This window comes from Petaurus breviceps, unplaced genomic scaffold (genome assembly GCF_028583685.1).
Source record: "Petaurus breviceps papuanus isolate PSGF00001 unplaced genomic scaffold, PetGlider_PUasm1.0 98, whole genome shotgun sequence".
NCBI classification, from domain to species: domain Eukaryota; kingdom Metazoa; phylum Chordata; class Mammalia; order Diprotodontia; family Petauridae; genus Petaurus; species Petaurus breviceps.
The window spans coordinates 16,660,495-16,667,047 of record NW_027187460.1 but is presented as its reverse complement, the minus strand read 5'-3'; the positions used below and the strand labels follow the sequence as shown (position 1 = coordinate 16,667,047).

Sequence of the window (6,553 nt, the reverse complement as noted above, 5' to 3'; positions counted from 1 at the left end):
CCTTCCTTCCTTCCTTCCTTCCTTCCTTCCTTCCTTCCTTCCTTCCTTCCTTCCTTCCTTCTTTCCTTTCCTTTCCTTTCCTTTCCTTTCCTTTCCTTTCCTTTCCTTTCCTTTCCTTTCCTTTCCTTTCCTTTCCTTTCCTTTTTGAAAAATAGGGTTGGGAAAGAGGTAGTGGGTCCCCTTGGTTAGTAGCGTTAATAAAGGGCCACGGAACAACAATGAGATGAAATGAGAATTTAGGAGTCAAATACTCTTTCCCCAGGGATCTACATGGAGGCGTTGGGTAAAGAAGGACAGTAGAGCCTTTACCTGAGCTGAGCAAGGGATGAGTAGATCCAAACCCTCAAATCTCCACTAATAGGAAAAAAAAAAAAATCTGCCCCATTTCTCGTGCACCCCAGCCTCCTTGGTCTTGCCAGATTAGAGAAGTCAGGCTCTAAAAGTTGAACCACTCTTGGGCGCTCCCAACCCCAGTTTTTGCTGGGTCACACCTACTGGCCTCCACTAGCTTCCGAACAAAGCTAAGCGAACCCGAAGCTCCCCCCTCTCCACCGCCCCCAGGAAATCAAACTCCAGGGCAAAAGTGAAAAAGGGGGTGGATGGAGTTGGAAGGAAGGGAAAGAAAGATAAAAAATAAAGGATGGAGAAAGTTGCTAAGTTACTACGCTCTCCTAGCTTTTCTGAGCAGTCGCTTCACCTAACGGAGATGGTGTAGGCGACGCTGAGTTTTGGGTTAAACAGAACCAGAGAGGCTTAATTTGGGCTCTGGGCGAAGCCCCTGTCCCATTTTCCCTCTCTTCCTTCCCCTTCCAAGGTCAGGACATGCCCAGACCCCACGCTCCGCCACCCGACCGCTTGCAGTCCCAGGAACCTCTTCCCCCTTCCTCCCCTTCCCCCTTCCTCCCTGGCCAGCTCGTCCCACTCCTCCACCTCCAGCAACGCCGAACTTGTCACTTCTGCCCCAAGTGGAATGGAAGCGGAGCCGGGAGCTTTCACTCTGCTTCCTCGAAGAGGTTTTTGTTTTGTTTTGGGTTGGTTTTTGTGTGTGGGTTTTTTTTTTTTTTTTTGTAGAATTAACCTAGGTTTCCCAGCTTTCTCTGCCTTCCTCCCTCCAGTCACACACACACACCCTTAGTGCCACTGCATACTGTCCCAGAGATCCCGGCATCTAGAATCCCAGTGCCCTGGGTGACAGAGGGCTTTCCGTCCCCCTCCTTCACTCTACCACTCATGTACCCCAGGAAGAAGGAGGCACTGCTTCTCTGCTCCCTTAAGGATCGATTTCAAGAAGGGGGCAGAGTGTGAGGTTAAAGACAGTGGTATCTGGTAGTTCGCTCATTGCCTCCCCTGTGATCCTGCTCCAGCCCACTCCCAATTTCCTTGTCCCCCCTCCACTGTCCAGCTCCCTCAGTTCTATTTGCTGGGAGTTCCCATCCAGTGTGGTTCTCTCTCTCTTCTCCCACAGCCGGTTCCGCGTGTCCTAACCCGTCTCCCACTTCCTCATGCCTCTCTGCGCCCATCAGTACCCATGCCATCTCTCTATTTCCCCTGGCCTTTCCTCGAATCCCCAGCACCCTACTGTCCCAGCTTTGGGGCGAGAAGCAGCTTGTCCCAGAGAAGAAAACACTAGTGGCTATCAGGAGCTCCCAACTGCACACGCGGAGGGAGTCCCTTGACTCCTCTCTTTCGTCCTTCTCTCCTGAGTCCCCCCAGCCGCACGCCCCCCCTTCCCCCCCCCCCGCCAGCTACGACGTGGAGCCCAGTTCACCCCTTTCCGAGACGCAGGCAGCACTAACCCAGTGCCGACACTCACCGTGGTCGGAGGCATGGAGAGTTTCGTGGATTGGTCCGGTGGGTGGATAAACGGGTGTGTGGATGTGGGGGGCGGGGGTTGGTGAGGCTCTGAGCTGGAGAGAGGGGAGTGAGGTTCTGGGCACTCGGGTTTCACATAACCCCTTCCATCTCTCCCTCCTCTTTCTCCTCCCCGTGGTCTCTCGCTCTTTGTCTCTGCCAAGTGTCGAAACTGTCAGGCATAGTGGGGGAGTAGGAGCGAGCAGGAGCCTAGGGAGCCTAGGGGCGGAGGCAGGGGCGGGGCTGGGGCAGGGGGTGGGAGAGGTCTCCGGAACACCTTCCCTGGGCTATAAGTGGGAGAGGGGGGGTTGTCGTGGGGTTTTTTGGGGGGGGGGGGGGGGGGGGAAGGGAGGAGTCGGCTTCCTCAGGCAAGTGGTGAGTCCCTACGAGGGAGAGGAGTGAGTGAGAGAGACTGAGTGAGAGCGCGCCACTCGTGTGTAGCAGACACGCTGAGACCTCCTCTTCCTCCTCCTTCTTCCCCTCCGCCCGCCTCGGCGTCCGCCGGGCTTCGCTCCCCCGCCCCCCGAACCCCGGCTCGGCTTTCTCTCTGGGCTGGCTTCCTGCGAACCTAATATAGCACTCCCGGAGCCACGTGGATGGGAGGGAGCGAGCTAAACACCTCGGATCTGGCTCCTCCTCAGCTGCAGACGCAGGCACACACTCACAGACACACAAGCACACACGCGTGCACACAGACACACACAACACCACGGGAAGAGCCAAGGTAGGAGTGCGAAGGGCCAGGCGGACACCCGCATCTGGACAGGCGACTGGACAAGCGAGCGCGCACACACACACACTCATACACACACGCTATGAAGGGCCCCTGCAGAGATAGAGAGGTGAAGCCCTGTCTGAGATGATAAGACCAGGCGACGACAAGCGTCCGGAGAACCAGGAACTGAGGGGAAGAGGTGCGGAGATCCCAGGGTGGGTGGTCATAGGAGTATGTCCGCAGTAGACAGAGAGAGGAGACAAGGGACAGATCAGGGACATCCAGCTGGGGAACGGATGGGGTGGTGGCGAAGGAGGAGGGCAGAGAGAAAAGGGAGGGAAAAAGGGTGCAAGTGGAGGAGAGAGCCGGGGAAAGAAAAAAAAGAGACAATCAGGAAGCGAAGGACCGTAAACAAGACAAGAAAACGGGAGACTTCGCAAAGGCAAACAGCTGTTCTGGAAGTACAGGGACCAGACCTGCAGTAACGCCGGCACTCCGTGAGACCGGCAGAGAAGGAGGCGCAGAGGCTGAGGGTGAGCACCGCGCGGAGAGAGAGGGACCAAGAAATGAGTGTTAAAAGGTTGTCTTGAACCGGAGCATCCATCCCCCAGCCCTAGCCGCCGCTCAAATCTCAGCGGTGAGTTGCTGAGGTCTTTTCCACGGTCACCCCTGGCTGCTCTAGAAATGCCCCTAAAAGTGACAGGGTGGGTATTGGTGTGTGGGGGTTAGAGAATAGGATCCATTTACGAAATATTATGGAACCCTTTATGAATTAAAAATGAACAATTTAAAGGTGAAAAAAAAAATCCTGTAGTGTACAGCTCTTACCCTCCGGCTACGGCATTTTCCCAAATCACACTCAATTCTTGCACGAACAACGTCGTGGAGATGAGGGGGAAGGACAAGGTTAGTAATAAATTCTTCTGACTTTAATTGCTTCTGTAAATCAATTAAAAAAACTGTCTCTGTGGAAAAGGAGAGGAGGAGGGGAGAGAGGGACAGAGAGAGAGAGAGAGAGACAGAAATGAAAAGTGAGAAACGAGAGGAAGACTGAGCTGGAGAGACGTGAAGACTGATAGGAGTTGGAGCAGCAAGGAGGAATAGCGAAAACAGACAGAAGCTCAGGAACAGAGAAGAGGGAGAGAAACCGTGGATCCATGGGGAGAACCGGAATCCGTAAGACCGCATTTTCCGTGAACAGCCAGACTTGGAATGGCCTGGCACTGCGATGACTAAGCTCCCCTCCGAGCTCCGAGAATTTTTTGTTGTGGTAGTGGTAGTATTTTTTTTTTTTTTTTTAGCTTTTAGGGCTCCTCCCTTAGTGACGACCTGAATACTCATTCTTTCTCCTAGAGACCAGGAAATTACTTTTTCAAGAGCTAGATAAAGAGCCAAGTCCCCTTTTCCAACCTTCCAAACTTCCTGGGTAGTTGTTACCAGAGGTTTTTTCCCAATGACTAAGCTAACTTCACCCTTCCCAGAATTTCCTCTCAAAACTGTTTGGAGACGGGGATGAGGTAGGTGGGAGTTAAGGAGATTTACTGGTAGGAACAAGGACTGTTCCAAGCCTCACCCTTCAGCGACTTCACTTTCCAGAGGGGTCAAAGGGACATTTTTTTCTTTTTAGGCTCAGGGCAAGTCCCGTTAAACGACTGACCCAGTGGATAGAGTGCTTGACCAGAAATTAGGAAAATACGAGTTCAAAATCCAGGCCTCAGACACTTATTAGATGTGTGACCATGAGCAAATCACTTAACTTCTGTTTACCCCGGTTTCCCTCTCTGTAAAATGGGGATAATAATTGCACCTACCTCTTAGGGTTGTTGTGAAGATCACATGACAGAGAATATTACTAAAGTGTGCCCAGTACATAGTTAAATGCTATACACATATTAGCTGTTATTATTGAAGATGTGAAAACATTTGCTTTCTCTAAAAGAGTAAGGTGTAGGTATAACACTTTAAATCCATTGTCTAACTGATTCTCACAACAAACCTGTGGAGTAGCAGTATTTCCACTATTATCCCCGTCTTACAGTTGAGGAAACTGAGTAGACTGAGTTGCCTGAATGGGGACTAAGCTAGTTGGTCAGCTCGCCTTCTCCCTCTCCTGCTCCTCTCCAAAGGAAGATAAAATTTGATGGCCAGAAGCTGCCCTACTTAACTTGGGGTTTACTGTCTAGATTCTTTCCTTTTGTAAGAGGGGATAGTATGGTATCTTGTTTTGCTCCCACAAAAGTTATTGGAAGATAATCAATAGCTGTGCGTAAGCTCAATATCTTATTTTACTAAGACAATGGCCTTTTTGGAACTATAACTAGGGCCAGAGGGAACTAGAAAGGTGGGGGGGGGTGGCAAACAGCTTGCACCTTAGAGGTCCCTGGGGGTCACAAGTATCCTCACTACCACACCTATGTAATCTGCATATAATCTACATATAAAGAGGAAATGTAGGGAAATAAAGTGAAGAATTTGACTAACCCTAATTCTATGAAGAAGGACAGAACTGGACAGAACTGTAAAACCTCACTCCAGCTTTTGTATTGGTGTGGGTGTGTTCCTGGTGAGCATCACACCTGCTTTCTGCAAGTGTAGTAAACAAATGCCTTTCTCTACACACTCTGTTTCTGAGTTCTTTCAATGAGAAGAGGTTTGTGTTTTAAGGGGCATCTCACATAGATCTTCCTAAGGACACCTGGGGAAGCAGTGGACAGCAGAAGCTGGTCTGGGCTAACCCCCTGACCCCACCTGGAAAATCCTGAAGTCCTGTGATCACCACAAGCATGTTTTCTCACCCTTCCTTCCTTCCTTCCTTCCTTCCTTCCTTCCTTCCTTCCTTCCTTCCTTCCTTCCTTCCTTCCTTCCTTCCTTCCTTCCTTCCTTCCTCCCTCCCTCCCTCCCTTCCTTCCTTCCTTCTCTGTAGCTCATACATTGGATCACTATACATCCCTGCCTATTCACTGAATGAGCGTTACTTCATTCTAAGTGAGTACCTGAAGGGGCCTTAGCCTAAAAGGGCCAGGGTCTCCCATTGCATCCTGAATCATCTCCAATCTTCCTGATGAATATCTGCTCACTGGATCCAGATGGCTCTGGAGGAGAAAGGGGCTGGTGACCCTGCACAGCCCTCCCTCATTCAAATGGAAGTCAACTCTGAGTCATGTCATCATTTCACTGATGCCATGGTCCTCTTCCAAAATGAAGGACAACACAACAACCTGGAAACTGAGTCTCAAAGAGGTTGTGACTTGCTTGTGAATCACAAGTGGTTAAGTAGCAGAGTCAGAATTTGAACCCAGATCTTATTCCTGGTCTTAGGGATCATTGGACTTAATACTATATAGAACCTTAAAGATCATCTGATCCAGACCTTTCATTTTGTAGGTAAGGAAACTGAGACTCCAAAACGTTAAATGACTTTACCAAGGTAACAGAAGTAATAAAGTATGAGAGGCAGCATTAGAATCCAGGACTATGGAATCTAAATTCAAGGCTCCTAGATGTGATACGTTTCTGGCCTTGGCATTACCTTCTAAGCAGGTGCTTAAAGTTTTATGCTGTATTTTCCTTTGAATATATATGACTTCTTTTGTGTATGAGTATAACCAATCTTTATTTATCCCAGAACATTTCTAATAAAAATGGTATTTTCATTCTATTGCTGGGTGATCCTCTTTCTTTCCTTCTTTCTTCCTGATTGGTCTCTAATGTTTCAGGAAGGGAAGAGTTCTGATGCAGTAAGAACATGGATCATTTGCAGGCAGAAAGTTTATTAGATATGTGTATAAAATTTCATATATTATATATCAGGTTGGTTCTAACTATAAAGTTCTTTCTGGACACACTTCAGAGTACACATTTCCAGGGAACAACTGGTAATACTTATTACTGAGAGTGTCTGTACACAGAGTTCTCTTAAGCTCCTGTAATTGATTAAGTGTTCACTTTCCCCACATGTTCAGAGAAATAAGAAAAGCTCTCAGTAAT

At 49.2% G+C, this 6,553-nt stretch overlaps 1 protein-coding gene across 7 annotated transcripts in view; it reads right to left on the bottom strand.

The window, feature by feature from the left end:
* Window positions 1-2,084, bottom strand: part of ST3GAL1 (ST3 beta-galactoside alpha-2,3-sialyltransferase 1) — a 132,634-nt gene extending 130,550 nt beyond the window's left edge. For all 7 annotated transcript variants that reach the window (XM_069081202.1, XM_069081201.1, XM_069081205.1 and 4 more), the window contains exon 1: window positions 1,814-2,084. The gene's annotated coding sequence lies outside the window, so the exon portion shown is untranslated. The remainder of the gene's footprint in view (window positions 1-1,813) is intronic.
* Between the last annotated feature and the right edge of the window lie 4,469 nt (window positions 2,085-6,553).